The sequence below is a fragment of the Kryptolebias marmoratus genome, linkage group LG6 (assembly GCF_001649575.2).
Source record: "Kryptolebias marmoratus isolate JLee-2015 linkage group LG6, ASM164957v2, whole genome shotgun sequence".
Lineage (NCBI taxonomy): Eukaryota > Metazoa > Chordata > Actinopteri > Cyprinodontiformes > Rivulidae > Kryptolebias > Kryptolebias marmoratus.
Window position 1 is genome coordinate 20966177 of NC_051435.1, and position 16535 is coordinate 20982711.

Sequence of the window (16535 nt, forward strand, 5' to 3'; positions counted from 1 at the left end):
ATCATCAAAATTAAACGAAATAAACATTTGAAATATATGAGTTTGTATGTAATGTATGAATATAATATACAAGTTTCACTTTTTAAATGGAATTACTGAAATCAATCTACTTTTTCATGATATTCTAATTTTATGACCAGCACCTGTATTTATGGTCAATGAAAAACCTTTAAAAAAAATGCACAAAAGGAGTTGATAGTGAAGTTTTAAGAACAGAGTTCATGCGATCCGAGTATAAGTTGAGGATGAGTCTCAGCAACAAACACCTATTTCTAACTCAGTATCTCTAATGTTGACTGAGCTTTAGCCATTTTATTTCAATCAATCAATTCACTTAAATTCACAATAAACAAACCCATAATTTACCAAAAAAGGAATAGGCTGAAGCCAAAGCTTGTTCTTGCCTATCCTACTTAAGTGCCTAACAAACTACCAAAATATCTTCGCAATACCTACATAAATCTAACTAACAGCGTAAGATTTTATCAATTTACATTAAATTGATCATTTTAATGTAAATTTGCATTTATCAATTTACATTTGTGCACATTCATATATAAACAAACCTTGCAAATCATATTTATTCTGTCTTAAATTAAATAATTTCTGAATAAAAGAAGGAAGACTTATGTTCAGTGCTTTATGCATTATTTCCAATACTTTTATATATACAATATCTTTCAATTTTAATGTATTACTTTGAATAAAGAGTTTATCAGTTGGTTCAAAATATCCCACCTTATTAATAACTTAACTAAAATAGCAATGGTTGTTTTACTTGCATTTCCCCAAATTTCCGAGCAATTCATCCATTGGTTCAGGAGATGTTTAGGCAAATAAAATCACACATAGACAAATACATGATCACCCACCACCATGAAAGATACAAGGCATCTAAAAACACTTTGGGCTGACCAGGAGCCATCTCATGAGGTAGTCGAAGCCCCATTTGACTCTAATTCATATTCAGTTCACAGATATGCTACCCTTTTTGTGATGTAAACCAAAGTAAATCTTTTATGAAATGCAGTAAATCCCTTTGTTCAAAGGCAGACATTGATGCCCATAAATAAATGAACGCCACCTTCAGTAAAATCTGGTGGAGGTTGTGTCAATTTGCTGCCTCTCTCTACACGAGGCATCAACCACATCCAAGGAATAAAACGGAAAAATAAAACCATTAGCAGGTTATTTTAGGTTTAATATAAAGGCTGTGGGTCAGGATCTCCAGCACCAAATAAACAACAAAAAAAAGTTTCATTTAACAAATTATAACCATACATGGTTTATCTAAATAAATGTATATTAAACAACCTTTGGATGAACATGTACACTAAAAAATATATAGAAAAGCATTCTCGCTCAAAGAAAATCTCATTTCTGGGCTGCAGTAGCTGGTTGTAGCAGCTGCTGCATCTTCATTTTCCTAATTGGCAACTGAATAAGTATGCACAGGCATGGCCAATTGCCAATTTCTTTAAAAGTCGCCAAAATTGGCAGATTTAAAAGGGGTCGGACGATTAATCGGTCTATCTCTGAGTGAAGTCATGGCAGAAACTACCAGCAGACTAGTCTTAGAGTGGATCAGTCTGACATGCATTCATATACTTTATGTCTAATGATTTTTACTGTATATGATGTACAACCCCAATTCCAGAAAAGTTGGTTATGTTGTAGAAGATGTCAAATAAAACATCTCAATCAAAATATCTCAGTCACCGGTGGACGAAGGAAACTTTCAGAAAGTTATTAATTGGATGTCTATAACCAACTGATTAACTTTTGGACTTAATCAAGATGACAACAACAGCTAATCAACATTAGCCAGCACACACAAAAAAAGGCTTTAATTTTAATAACTGCTAAGCGAAACCTATTTATCCTGAAAAAAATAAATGCTTCAAAAAGCCATTTATTTACATTTTGAACCGGCTCCACACACACACACATCTTTTTCTTTACAGAAGGAGATGAATAAGATGTTTGATGAGTGTGGCAGTCTTGCGCAACAAGGTGAAGACTCACGTGCATGCCACATAATTATCACTAATTAGTGACAAGATGTTCCTAAGAGCTGCGTTCAGTCTATTAATAGTGACCCTAACTGCGTGCATCATCAAACTTTAAACGGATCCCAATTAGTGACTTTATTCACACAACCACTCAAAATGTAATAGGCTCAAAACACGAGTTTGTCAGGCTTTAACCTTTCTAAATACACTAAGCTCCAGGCACATATGGCTGTTTAAGCCCATATAAATAGTATTTTTTATTGTTAGAACAGATATTCTGTTGTGTCAGTGCTTTAAGGACAATCTAACAAAAAAGTAAATGAATTTGAAACATTATGTTGCCTTTCTATTCTTTCTTTTTATTTTGCCAGTTAATGCTTCTGAGCTGCTTTCACCAAGATAACCTTGATTTCTTTTCAATAAATGTATTGTTCCTTTATGCAGACCCTTTCTAGCATATACATGAATTTTAGAGGCAACTGGTTTGAGACATCAAGCTATAATATAACTAGAGACAGGACCAGAAGCCGGAAGTTAAAGCCACAAAGGACGAACGCCCTCTAGTGGATGGTTTCAGTACAATTTTTAAGTCCCGCCCCTTTGTGCAAATAAAAGGGTCAGTTTTTAAGCTGTGGATTTTATTGATTCATGTAGTTCTTAGCTTGCCACTGTATGCTCAGTGTGCATTTTTAATGAATGTTTTGTTTGATGCTTAAAAAAAGAGTCTGGTTACACTGTGATTGACAGTGTCACAGCCTGTTAGTGAGCTGGGAGGGGGTGGAGGCGGGACTTTTATATTGAGGGTACCGCCCACATCCTTAGTACACAGACTCTGGCTCCAAGAATGCACAGGAGCTCCAAAAAAAACAGAAATGTTGCCTTCAGTTCTGAACAACAGGACAAGACCAAGACACGTTGTCCATCTTTATTAACGTCGATGGGTTGGGACAAAACTAGCCAAATTGAGTAAAAACAATACAAAGGTACCATTGTTTTGTATTCTAGTGCAGTTACCACAGGCAAAGTTGGCCACAATACAATCTTCTTAACCAAAACTTTTCTGTCATGTACATTTGGACAAACAAATTCTTAAGTTTGGAAAAACATTATTTAAAAAAAATATTTTTTTAAATAAATAAATACAGGTTTGTAGTCACAAGTAAATAAAAAGATGTATTTTGCAAAACGTGCTTTTGTATTCACCTGGACACGACAAAAGTCAGCTTTTTTGTCAAGAGCATTAGTTCAGCAGTGCATCCATTTTCCTTTATCTATCTTTATCACCAGCCGACAAAAGATAAAGGCAAGCAATACTGTTTGTTCCTGTGTCTGTGTGATTGTTACCAAAATATCTTATAAACCACTGAACATTTTTTATGAAACTTGCAGAAAGTAATCACTGGATGTAAAAAAACAAAAAAAAATGGCTACAACTCAGTGAATTTTCCACATATTGATCTAAAATTTGGTGTGATATTAGTTGAGGGATCCCCAAAACATGTTCTGAGCGCTAACACATTGTGCAAGATTATCATTTAAAACTTTACCACAAACTAGTGAGTTCTTCCTATCGGTCAGGGAAAAAGCTCACAAATCATTTTAGTGTATTTTAATAAAATTTCAAGAAACGTTCTTTGTGTACATCTACAACAAATAACCCATTGGAGCCGAAATAATTCAAGATGACTGCCACAGCCAACATACCTGAAGAAACACAGGAATGGCTAAAATAATTATAATTATATGTGAAATTAAGTGAATTTTACAAATAATGTGCTAAAATTTAGTGTGGTTGTAGCTGAGAGTCATTCACAACACATCCTCTGAACATGGCATCTTGTGATACTGCATTAGATCGAGCAAACGTTAAACATGCTACAAGGAACAACCATGTAACAGAGGAAAATTAAACTGCACAGTTAAACACCTCTTCAGTCAAGGTGATCACTATTGATTTCAAAGTCATGGGGTCAAAGATTCATATTACAATTGACCTGGTGCTCTAACTCTGCAGCAGTGTAATGTAGGCACGTCAAGCTGCACAGCGGGACACCTCATGGGTCAAAGATGATACCTGCTGATTTCAAGGTCCATGAGGTCAAAGGTCACAGGTAACCCCTTTGTTAAAAACCTGTCTTTGCTCCTACATGTGACCCTTTTATTTCCTCCTCAAAGTAAGTTCTGTTTTCGGTTGAATCCGTTGGTTGGTTTGTCTGTCTGTTAGCAGAACCTGATGGCTCAATGCGGCCGACCACATCCTCTAAAAAGGACCAGAGTCACTGGCTCGATTTTATCAAACAAAGCCGGGCAGGGGACCAAGCAAGAGGGGTCACAAGCAGGGGCTGAGATGAGGCCGAGTGAGGTAACAACCTTATCTATGAAAAACATGCAAGACGTTATTACAGATCTCAGAAGATGCTTCCAGGCAGACAGGATGTGGAGCCTTAAGAACGGAATCGATAGTTTTAAATAACACACGTGAGTCTTGCTTTAACCACTAACTCTTCACTGATTGGCTAAATGCCTTCCTCTGATGTAGAAGATGGTATAAAAATAAACCTGCTGGTGAAAAAAAATGTCCAAAATAAAGTCAAAAATCAACTGAAAACAACTGCTTAATTAACTACTAAGCTTGCTTTAGCTCATGAGGCCGGGATAAAATCAAACATTACTCATTTTTTTCTTAAAGATCTAAAAGGCCAAGTAAATTTGTTGACAACACACTGTGTGTGTGTGTGTGTCTGTGTATACCGATACGTAAAAAGGGCACACAGGCTAATCTGAGGTACGAGTTAATGCAGGGTCAGTAATCCTGTCAGGAGCTGGCTGTGCCACGTCTCTCCATGACAGATCATCTCTCCTCAGGTGGAGCTCCTGGAAGGGAAAGGGGACTAATAGGATTGTGATCTCACACAGACTCTTGCCCTCTTTAAACCAGTGTCACACAGACAGGCCATTATAGCAGTGAGACTCACTCATATCGCCGATCTAATGGCAGAGCCTATTACTGCGAGGGACTGCACGGAGAAACATTTGCATCCGAAACACTTTGTCGATCCTCTGACTGATATGTCTGACTGAACAGCAGATCGGTGGGTGCATTTTGATGCCTGTCAGTAAACCCCACACACAGCGCATCCAGAGCGCCGTGAGGTAGAGCGAGCGCAGGCGTGTAGCTGCTTCAGGTGCAGCTGAATAACCGGCCAAGCTGAACAAAAAGACAGCGAGGAGACTGATGTATAAGGAATGACAGGTATTTCAGCCGTCTGCTGTGGTTGTCTTTTGTCTGTGTGGACCCTACAATGTCCATGCCTGAAAACTGCAGGACTAACATCTAAAATGTGTGTCAGTTTCAATAAATATAACTTTTTTTTTTAAGAACATCTAACTGTTTGGAAATATTCAGTGAATAAGAAAACCTAAAGCCTACAAACTCTAAACTGGAACATGTTTTATATATTTTTTTATAATTGTCCTAAATTAATAGGTGAGCCACAAAAAGTCTTCTGAATCTCCAAAAAGAGGTTTAACATTTAGGACTATTTTAGAACTGATATCCAACCAAAGCAAAACTGTTCATGAAGTTGCTTTAGTCTGTAACTTTAATAAAAACCTAAACAAAGTGCATCAACTCAGTTCAAAGACTTGGTTAACAATAAACAGGAATCAAAGTTATAATCTCAAACCAGACCCTAAAACATACATGCTATTTTACATTTACCAAATAGGCATAATTTGTTATTCCATATTTGTTTTCTTAAATGCTTTTTGAGAAGCATTTGACTACTTCAAAAATGCATATTAGTATTATCATTCTTTTTATTATGATACCTGTTCCAAAATGATAACAGAAAGATTATTTGTTGCAATGTTAAGATATTAGAAAGTTATTATGTCATAGCACATATTAGGTTTGTGAATCTCTTATCAGTGGTCAATATGATATCTATCTTGATATACTGACAAAAAAACAAATTTATTAGACATACATAATACAATGTACAATACCAATACAACATTATTTATTTCAGCCTTTAAACATGATGTGTGTTGCATTTCAATGTGTTTGATCCAACACACTGATTCAGTGCAATACAGCAAAGCAAAGAAATAATCCTGTCAGTTATTAAGACTAGTTTCTGCTGCCTAAAAGAAGTAATGACCACTCACAAGCAAGTGTTATTTTAAAATGCTTTTGTAAAACTCGACTTACACTTAAACAATACACAAAAATGAGGCCTAGTGCAAAAAAATTTTGAAAAATAAATAAATAAAACAAAACTACCAAGAGCAAATGTGCTGTCAGTGAATCAGCACTAAGCAGCAAATTGTATTTTTGTTATAATAAATGATAAAAGTGTAAGGTAACTTTTCTTTTCCATGAAATAACAGCTGATTCACACGATCAGGCTGAAGCACGTTTTTAGTGTTTGTTGCTGTTTATACCGTTGCTGCGCCTCTTAAACAGCAGGTGTTGCTAATGAGAAAACAGTACAGCTAAACAGCAGGAATCGCACCAGAAGAAGAGTCGTCCACTAAAAGCAGAGGCTACAAGGGATACAGTCATTATATGGAAACATAACTACACTTTATTTTAGCTTTTCTGCTTTTTATTTAAGTGGATGTCTGTTGAAACAAACCTGCTTGCTGACTTTTCATCTAATAAATGGATGGATGTGATTTTATTGTTACAAAGATATATGAACTCAGTGCATCTAGATTTAACCCCAGAACTGTCTCGGTACATAGCTGCTCTACTCATCCAATAACACCGAGCACACACACACATCCATGAATCGATATGAACTGATTATTCTTCGTGTATACAGTACCTGTTCGAGCAAGAGCCCTGGATAGCCTATTAAGACACTGCAAAAAATTTTTTAGAAGCATCCTAAACCTGTGACTAATCGCCACCAAACGCCATTTGTTGTTGGTTGATAATGCAGATGTTCAAATACAATCTTAAAGTCATTTGTGAGGGTGTCACAAAAGTAAAAAGCACTGAGCAAATGTACCTAGGTTACGGGCAACCAAGCTCCACTCTCAATAAAAAACTGAAAACACATTTATTTTGAAGGCCAAGATACTTCTCGTCCTTAATGAGGGTTTGTTGCGCAGCATCTACTGCATCTAACGTCCCTGAGCCCTTTGATAAATAGGAACTATTTCATTAAAACTGTAGGTTTTCTGTGGGAATGGTATAAAATAATTGAGCGAACAATGTACTGTGCTAAACAAAAGAGCGGGAAATGACTAAAAGGCCCCATTTGTCATTACAAGCAATTTTTAAAAAGAAAAGTCAAATAAGGGGAAAAGAAAAAGAAACAAGATTTTCATACAGAGATGCCAAAAGTACTTCAGGGTAAAATAGGCTCCTAATGATACCTCTGTTCCTGCAGCAATAACAAAAACCTGTGGAGGGGTAAAGTGATGGGGGATGAGAGGAGGAGAGGAGAAAATGTCATGCTAGAACAGTGGTAATTATTCTAATTAGCCCTTTAAAAAAAAAAAAACACTGAATAGAGGCCCATAGATGAGCTTTGCGGTGTTTTTGTGGGATCCTCCTGGCAGTGCATGTTTCTCGTGTGTCTTACTGTCCTTAGCTGAAATTCCTTTTTCTGCTCAGTACAATGCACCAACTAACTCCTGCTTTAATGGTACAACCAAATACAACTGGGAAAGACAGCCAGGCAAAAACTAGGGGTAAAACAAGGGATAATCGTTTTTTTAAACTCATTAGATGCTCAGACAGCAGCACATTCAGGTTTCTTTTATTGCTATTCATGATGTTCTGTCTAATAGTTATCAATAGTTAGTACTTTATCAGCTGTGACATCAGTCATAGAGCGCCATAGAGAGTGTGGAGGAAGAGGGAAAAATCTTTGTTCAAGCTAGGCTAAAGGCTAAAACATGTGCCTGTGGCTGGAGCGGCAACTCACTCACCTTAGGAGGTAAGACAAGATGAGAGTACTCCTATAAAGCGGGAAAAAAATCTAATAATGGCTGTTTTTGTTGATTGTATGCACTGTTTTTGAAACCAAAATCTAAACAACAAACCTGATGAATTGCCTACTTTGCCATCTCGTCCATGTTTTTTGTGCACGCCATAAACCAGAGATGTCAAACTCCAGACCTCGGGGGCCGCTATCCTGGGAGTTTTAGGTTTTTCTGCCCAACACACCTGATTCAAATGGTTTAATCACCTCCTCACCAAATCATCAAGTTCTCCAGGAGCATGGCAACAAGTCCTCCATTTAAAGCAGGTGTTTTAAAGTAAGAACACATCTAAAACATGCCGGAGATTGGCCCCCGAGGAATAACACCTGTACCATAAACTATCTGGTTCTACAACAGGACGTTATTCACGGTGAATACCCGTCAATTTTCAAAGTTCTTAAACCGTTTCAGAATCGTCGATGTCCGCTCTCCAACCAAAATAAAACTAAAAAAAAAATATATAACCCCCCCCCCCCATCCCCCGACTTCTAATCTCTATACAAACAGCTGAATTGAAAGTGAACTCTGACCCTCAGTGTCATACATCCAAAAGTTGCATCTCAGACAGCTATTCATCTGAGGCCCTTCAAAAAAAAGATCTGGACGCTTGCATAAAAAAAATAAAAACAAACAGCCTCGGTCGCTACGGAAACAGACTAATGATGTAAGGTCAGGGGTCACAAGTGACGTGCAGGAAATGGGTGCGTTGAGAGAGACGTGACGTTCGGGCAACAGATTCGAGGAGTCCTTCAGCAGTTTTGAAGAGAAGGATTTTATGGAGGATGTGAGCTGAGTCAACTCCACCCAGCATGTCTGGGAGCACTGTGACCTCATCATGTAAGCCCACATGGGGGGGGGGGGGTTCAGCTGTGGGACATAAACCAGCACTCCAGCTCAGACAGAGCCCAGTCCAGTCAGAGCCCAACAGTCCTTTTCTTATGTCATCTTTTAACATTAGCAGACCATTTAGAATCGGCTTAATTGATTCATCAAAAAGCACCAAACAAACTTGTTCCAGTTCCATCAAAGGGAAATCAGTTGCTTCTCCGTTCTATCGAGTTAAAAATAAAAAAACACAGACCCCTTTTTGTGCAGTCTGACGGCTTCTTACGTAACGGGACACTCAAGAGATCAATTTGTGACATCCAAAAACAAAGATTCGTAAATGCTTCAGCTAATAAAAACAAAAAAAGAACACGTGAATTTAAAAAGGTGCAATTTCAAAATGTCTTATTTTTGTTTATCTTAAAAAAAACAAACATTTACTTCCAAACGAAGAACCATAAAGTTACTTTTTATGGCCGACCCTGAAGGCAAAAGGTCGTAATAATGTTTTTGCCCGTGTCTGTCTGTGTGTGTGTGTGCTGTTAGCATAATATCTCATAAATCACTGGACGGGTTTTAATGAAACGTTTAGAAAGTAATCACTGGATGTACATCTGATTCAAGATGGCTGCCACAGCAAGGCAATCTCAGCAAGCACGAAAACGATACAAAATGCTACAACTCAGTCAGTGTTACAGGTATGGAGCTAAAATTTGCTGTGGTAGTAGCTGAGACTGATCCCCACTCATATCCTAAGCACGACCTGATCCCGCTAAATGTTCGCTATGTTTATCCTCTTTTGCTTTCCAAAATAATCAGGTGGATTTTGGAAAACAAACAAAAAACTGAACTAAAAAAGGCTGGGTGGAAACCGAGGAACACTTTTAGCAACAGACTCTGTCGCTCCTTTCTGGTTTTAAGCACTCCAAAAACTCTTTGATTTGCATTTCTTTACCTATTTATTCTTTTTATTTGATTTTATTTTGGCTCAAAGCATTCGATGTGATTATCTGACCCTCCACCACAGCAGCGTCCTGGGCCGTACAGTGTGTGATTCAAACATTGTTACTGCTGCTCGGCTGGGGCTTTTTTTGGTTGTGTGCACAGCTGCACAACATGGGAGGTTCTATTTATTTTTTAAGGAATTCAGAAGAGGGTTTGGCTAAAAGGTTTTATGTACAAATCAATAACCGAAATAACCGAAAGTAAAGCAGCAATAAGGTTTTTGCCCGTGTGTGTCCATTTGTCTGTGGTGTTAATGAATCACAAAACAGATGTTAGTGAAACTTTCAGAAAGTAACCACTGGATGTATTTTGGAGTCAACACCATTCAAGATGGCCACCACAGCCAATCAACCTTAGCCAACAGAAAAATGATAATAACAGTTTTACAGAAATTCAGCTACGTTTTGGGTGGTAGTAGCTGAGAGTCAATAAGAACAAGTAATGTTAATCTAACAGCTGTTAGCTAAGTTAACATAACATCTTTATATTAGTATAGAGCAGACATGGGCATAAAATGACCAATCAATGAGGTCAATAACAAAATAATATCCTATAAATAATTTCACATGCAAATTCAAAAAAGTCCCAAAAAATGTGTTTTGTTTAAAATTGGCTTTCGCAGTGCTTTTAGTTTGAAGGGGACCTCTGTGCTGTTTATGTCTAGGTCATTAGCAGCCTCCTGTTTGCTCTGGCAGCGTCGGGAGTCTCTCCACCGCCGAGCAGAGTTCAGGAGAGGTTTGAGTTACCATCATGTCAGCACATGCTAAAAGAACAAAGGCTGATACTTAATGTCGACTTCTGAACAAGATGTGGACGTCTAAGGATTTGCGTCATTTAAGCCTGTGGCAAAGAAGTGAGCTGAGGCCGCGGAGAACGGGCCTCAGTTTTTAAGCAATACAACTTAAATGTGCAGGGAAGCACATTGAAGGTATGAACATCACAGACACGGAAACTCAAACTGTAAATAGCAACAAGGCCTTCTTATCAAGATTTGAACAGTCAGGAATGGAGGCGTCAACACAGTGTGTTTATTTCCCAGAACAGGATAAAAACAGTAATCTGTTCTCTGATGGGAAATATACCAGAGTGACTGACAGAGATCGGCCCACTAATAGGTCCACCGATTTATTGACCACTTGTAAAAATCAGTTTTAAAAAATAAATTAAAGAAAGAAAAATCAGCTATTTTGGCCATGCCTTTAGCTTTTGCATCAATTACTAAGTAGGAAAATGAAAACTGAGCAGTAGCAATGTCCACATTTTTTAGACCATGAAAGGCCTTCTAAATATTTTTAATTTTTACGTGTACAAGTTCCTCTAAGGGTTGTTAAATACATATAAATATTTGAGTTATGTAATTATTGACCTATTTTGTGAAATGAAAAAAAATATATATATATATTTGAGTTGTATATCAGCCATCAGCCATAAAAAAACTCATATTAGTCAAGCTCTTATTATTGATTAACTCTGCTGGAACAATATTCTGAGGAATGTAAAAATAATTCATGTTGTTGTTCATTTAATGCTGCTGTTTGAGATGCAACAAAAACATGCACATTGGTCCCTATTGTTTTTACCGAATGGTCATTACTTATACTAAATATGAATGCAAAGTCTAAATTAACGACTGGTTCAGGTTCTTCTTGCTTAGCTACAGTGTCTACTCTTAGCTGCTAATGAAAATCATAGTTATGGATAATTAGAAAATTTCTATTTGCAGCAGAATTGAGTTTAGTTTGATGGTACGGCCCCAAGAGGAGCCATGAGATGAACAGCAGAAACCATCAACTCAGTGCAATGTAACATTTAAAACACAAAAACATCTATATGGAAGAAGACATAGAGCAACACTTTGTTTCAATAAACTGTAAATCTTATTGTTTTTGAGTATTTTCCACTTTGTTTGGTTTCCTCTGCCTTCCTCTACTTTCATATGATGGCTCTCCAGGATTTATGCCTCCAAACACACCCGAATGTACGTTAAACTTGTGTCTCACGCACTCCGTATATCCATGTTTTTGTCTTTTTTTATCTCTGTTGTTCTCCACATATGATTTAAACTGGTTACTGCAGCAGCAAATATGAGGGATATGACAGAAATGGCTCTGCCTCCACTAAAATAATGTCAAAGAAAAGTTCAGAAGTTGTTGTTTTTTGTTCACAAACTTAAAAACAAAAATGGACTATTCATTGATGGTGCGTCTTAAAATCCAGTGCGCCCTATAGTGCGGAAAATACGGTACCTTTGATAAAAATCAAATCCAATAAAATTAAACAGAGACCAAAAATGTAAAAAATGACATTCAGGTGTTTAAATGAATTGGGTAAACAGCTGCAAACCTAAACTAGAGCTCAAGTATGAAAAGAACAATAAACAGAAGAACGCTGAGTGAAGGCAAACTTGATTTAAACCTAAAGAACCCATTGATAAAGGTGAAAAGTCTGGTTATTGACCACTTAGGAGGCCTCCAAGAATCAGCTCTGACAACTTTCTTCATGACCTCGTGCTCCAAATCGACCTTTATGATGCAGTGTCCTGGTGGGTTTTGAACATCCAAAGTAACTACCAAAGTGGGTCAGTCTTCGCTAATCAATTAGTCAACTGGAAACCTTTGAATAGAGGGTGTCAGGTGCTCTGAAGTCCCGTCAGGTGCGTTCAGCTTCAAATGCTCAAAGGTGAATTTTAAATGATTAGGCGTTGTTTCAGCTGCTACAGTCCTTCAAGTGTTAGAAGAAGTTAGCTGATAAGAATCTCAGAAACTGAATGGGCGAAAAAGTCAATAGGCGTAAACTTCTAAAAGAGGCATGTCTTTTGTTTTACCACAATTGGATCATTGCTCCACACTTTTTTAAAAAGTCATGTCTTCATGCCTTCATTGCTTCCTGAAACTAACCCTGATCTTCCATCTTGTCCTAAACCTATGAAAGATTTGCAAGTCTCAGTTTGTTCGGATCAACTCCAGCAAAAAACACTTTGTAAAGTAGAACAAAAGGCAGAGTGCAGCAGCCAGCACCGCCCAATATTCACAGGGCACATTCTGTCTGTTGTTGCTCCATGCTTTGACGCATTCAGTTTTGTTCTCAGCCAAACCACATTATTTGTTAGTTCACTTAACGCCCGCCCCAGCGATGAACCAGTCACGGCAAAGTCCAGTCAGTGTTGAGGATATCGCATTCAGACTGCGCCGTGAAACTGATAATGAAACAAAAACTTAGAAGTTGGTCCCGTAAATCATTTTCCTTCTCTTTTATAAAACTGATTTGTTTGTTTTCCCCAAAAGTTTGCACAGACAGGTTCACACGCCAAACGGCAACGCCAAAAACGTTTTCAGCTACTTAAAAACACAACACAGGCAGCGGGTAACTTTAGACCCAAACAAATCTCTTGAATACATTTGGTGGAATAAATGAAAAGCATTTTGAAATAAGCAATGCCTTCTAATTTAATGTACAAAAGATCTCACCCGACTTTAACCAAAGACATCACAGTGATGTGTCGAATGATAAACTGCTTTGTTCCTTCCGATTTACACCACAACATAACATGTCATGGGGATTAACTTTGATTTTAAAAGTGTAAATGGTGAATTATCCATTACTAATGGATGGCATTTATGGAGTTTTTACTTACTTTAATTTAAAAAAATAGAAAAAGAAACAAATTAAACCAAAAATTGTGACCAAAAAGGACAAACAAACGTGATTTTGTGACCCACTCCACCCTTAGTTAACACACATTAAAGAGTGGAGTGATTTGGGATTATGGTGAGTTTTGTCCTGCCTATTAAACTACATTATTTAGAAAATGTCTTGAAAAATAAAAAAGAAGAATAACATAACAGAAAATGCACACTATTTACATTGGAATGATCCATTATCATGCCTAAAAAAGGCGTAGGAAGAAGTATAAACGTCTTACATCCAACCATGGGTTGCCATGGCAGAAATTGCCTGAGTGCCAGGAATTTTTAGTCAGTCCTGCTGAAGAGACCCGGGGCTGACTCTGGCTGCCACTCAGGATTCCTTCACTCTGAAAGAGCAGAAAATGCCCCAAACACACATACGAACACCTCAAATCTGTTATTCCCAACGGAATCTCACAAAATTAAAAAACACTGATATATAAGAGCAACTTGTCACACACTAAACCAGACTCAACCTTCTGATAAATGGGGGCACAGCCAGGGGCCTTGGAAAACAATATGTCAGCTGGGGTTAAAACACTATGTGATTAAAAACATGACGATAATAGCAGAAAAAGCCTTATGATTGAAATGTAAAAAAAAAAAAAAAGACAGGACTCGGCTAAATTCACTTGTTTTTATCTTTTGGCCAACAACATGTGAATGAAGGGGTCGGTAATCAGTTCTACTGAGGCTGAAAAAAGTTCGTGGCCATGCATAAAGATAACATCGTTACAGCCGTTCCTGCTCTGCTGGGCCAAGAAAACAATCATGTCAATCAGTCAAAAAAAAAAAAGAAAAAAAGCCTGTAGTGGCAGACTGTCTCCTATCATTTAGGCCTCTGATTCAGACTTCATGGGAACACCGTTTAACTGGAGAGGAAATGGAAGGAAGTCAAATCTGCTAAGCTGCTGCTTGTTGTGGAGCAACTCCTTCAGCCGCTGCTATAAACGGAGCAAATTCACTTTTGTTGCTGTTGAATTTCAGTATTTGTTTATTTTAGGCATGAGCCGGAAAGAGATGCTGACAGTATTTTAACCTTGAGCAGAAATACCACAGTTTTTACTCTAATCGAAATAATCACGACACCTATTTCTGTTAGCTGCTGATAATTTGAAGGTTGAACTCTTATAATCAAAAGCGGTGATGATAAATTCAATCAAACCAGAGCTAACTACAACACCAGAAAACCAGCAGACTGGTTTAAAAGATAGAAATTTAATTAAAGTTTTATTGCAACATGCCAGAATGTCACTTCTTCTTTGCCGCTGCTGTCATATTTCATTTCTTCTATGGCGACAAAACTTTCTAAACGATAGAAAGAATCTTTGATGTGACCCCTAGAGTTCTGTAATCGAGTGATACATATGACAAAAGCGTGCAAGGGTGAGCCGTCCCACAACCCATAAGAAGAGGAAGAAAGTTTTACGTGAAAGCCAATGAGAACAGTCCGTGGTGATTTCCAACATGGCCGTAACCGCCTCATAAAGTGCGGCACTTCATGGAGCATGGCCGTACACTGATTGGACAATTACACTGAGACAGGACATAATTTGGGACATGTCCGTTGTGTCCCAAAGAACAAAAGAAATATGTTTTTGTCCTCGTCTTGTTAGGGCATCACCCTTGTTAACGAACCTTCCTAAGGTTTTTTTTTTGTCTCGCTCTAACTTGATATTGTGGTGACGGTAAATTTGCGATATTTTGTACAGCCCTACCTTCCATCGGTGTAAATAAGCGAAACCAGGCTGAACTGAAAGCTAGAAAGCGCACGTGAACGGGAATCATCATTTATTAAAACTGTGTTTTTGTGGAAATACGAGAATCGAGATGCTGATTTTAAATTTGAATGTTGCCCAAACATTTGCACAAAACTCTGTGAAGGAGGGGGAGTTATTTAACCATTTTCTGCTCACCTGCAGCTTGCAACCTTTTCATGCTACAAACTGAATACAAATTGTCTGAGTAATGACGGGATCATTTGTGATGCCTCCACACAGCAAAAGAGAGTGGGACTCAAACCAGCACACTTCCTGTCAGCCTTTCCTACAGCGTTCCTTGTGTGTAGTGTTTGTGTGACGCTCTCTAGGCTAAAACCCAGCATGGCAAAGCAAGCCGACATGCAGTCTCTGGAGTTTTTCCCTGATCCCTACACCCTAAGGTAACTGCTGAGCCGACACACACTCTGCAAACTGCATTTGCTCGGATGAATGCTTTTTTATTTTAAACTCTACACGCTTTTAGCCTTTCCATTTCATGTTTCTGATTTCTACAAACTGCCAAACTGCACCGAGCGACTCTCTTTATCCGCCCGCATCTCTCTCTCTCTCTCTCTGGGCTGAAGATGGTCTGAAAGTCACTTCCTGACATTTCGTTGCCCTCCTTGCTTGCGTACCGAGGACGGCTGAAAAGGACGGACAGTGAAAGTCAGAGGAGCCAGCTGAGAGATGGGTTTTTGAGTGTGGGAGAAAGCGGTTCGATTTAACCAGGCTGCAAGCTGTAGATTCAAACAGCCTCTCCATTGTCCTTGCCCACAGTCAACCAACATGGCACCTATTAAACTTTAAACTAGTTTGTGACTGAATGAGTTATTCAGACGCAGGAGCCTCTTTATGCTCTGAAGACCTTGCCTGCCCTGTGTGAAGGTCAGTTTAAATCCTGCATACACAATAATATGAGCTCTCTCACATGGATTAAGCAACTGTTTCTTTCCACAGCTGATATTTAACCAATTAAACTGCTTGGACAATTTGCTTTTATTTTATTTAAGTAATGATAACCAATATACACACACACACACACATATATATATATATATATATATATATATATATATATATATATATATATATATCTCCTGTGGGACTTCCAGATCCAGACAGACAAAATGGTAATGGTGAACCAACCGGACATTGTGGTGGTGGATAAACAACAGAGGAAAGCAGTTGTGGTGGATGTAGCAATACCGAGTGATTGCAACATCAAGAAAAAGGAGCACGAGAAACTG

At 38.0% G+C, this 16535-nt stretch overlaps 1 protein-coding gene across 1 annotated transcript in view; it reads right to left on the reverse strand.

Moving 5' to 3' along the window:
• Window positions 1–16535, reverse strand: part of plcl1 (phospholipase C like 1) — a 123573-nt gene that overhangs the window by 81796 nt on the left and 25242 nt on the right. The gene's annotated exons all lie outside the window — the stretch shown is intronic.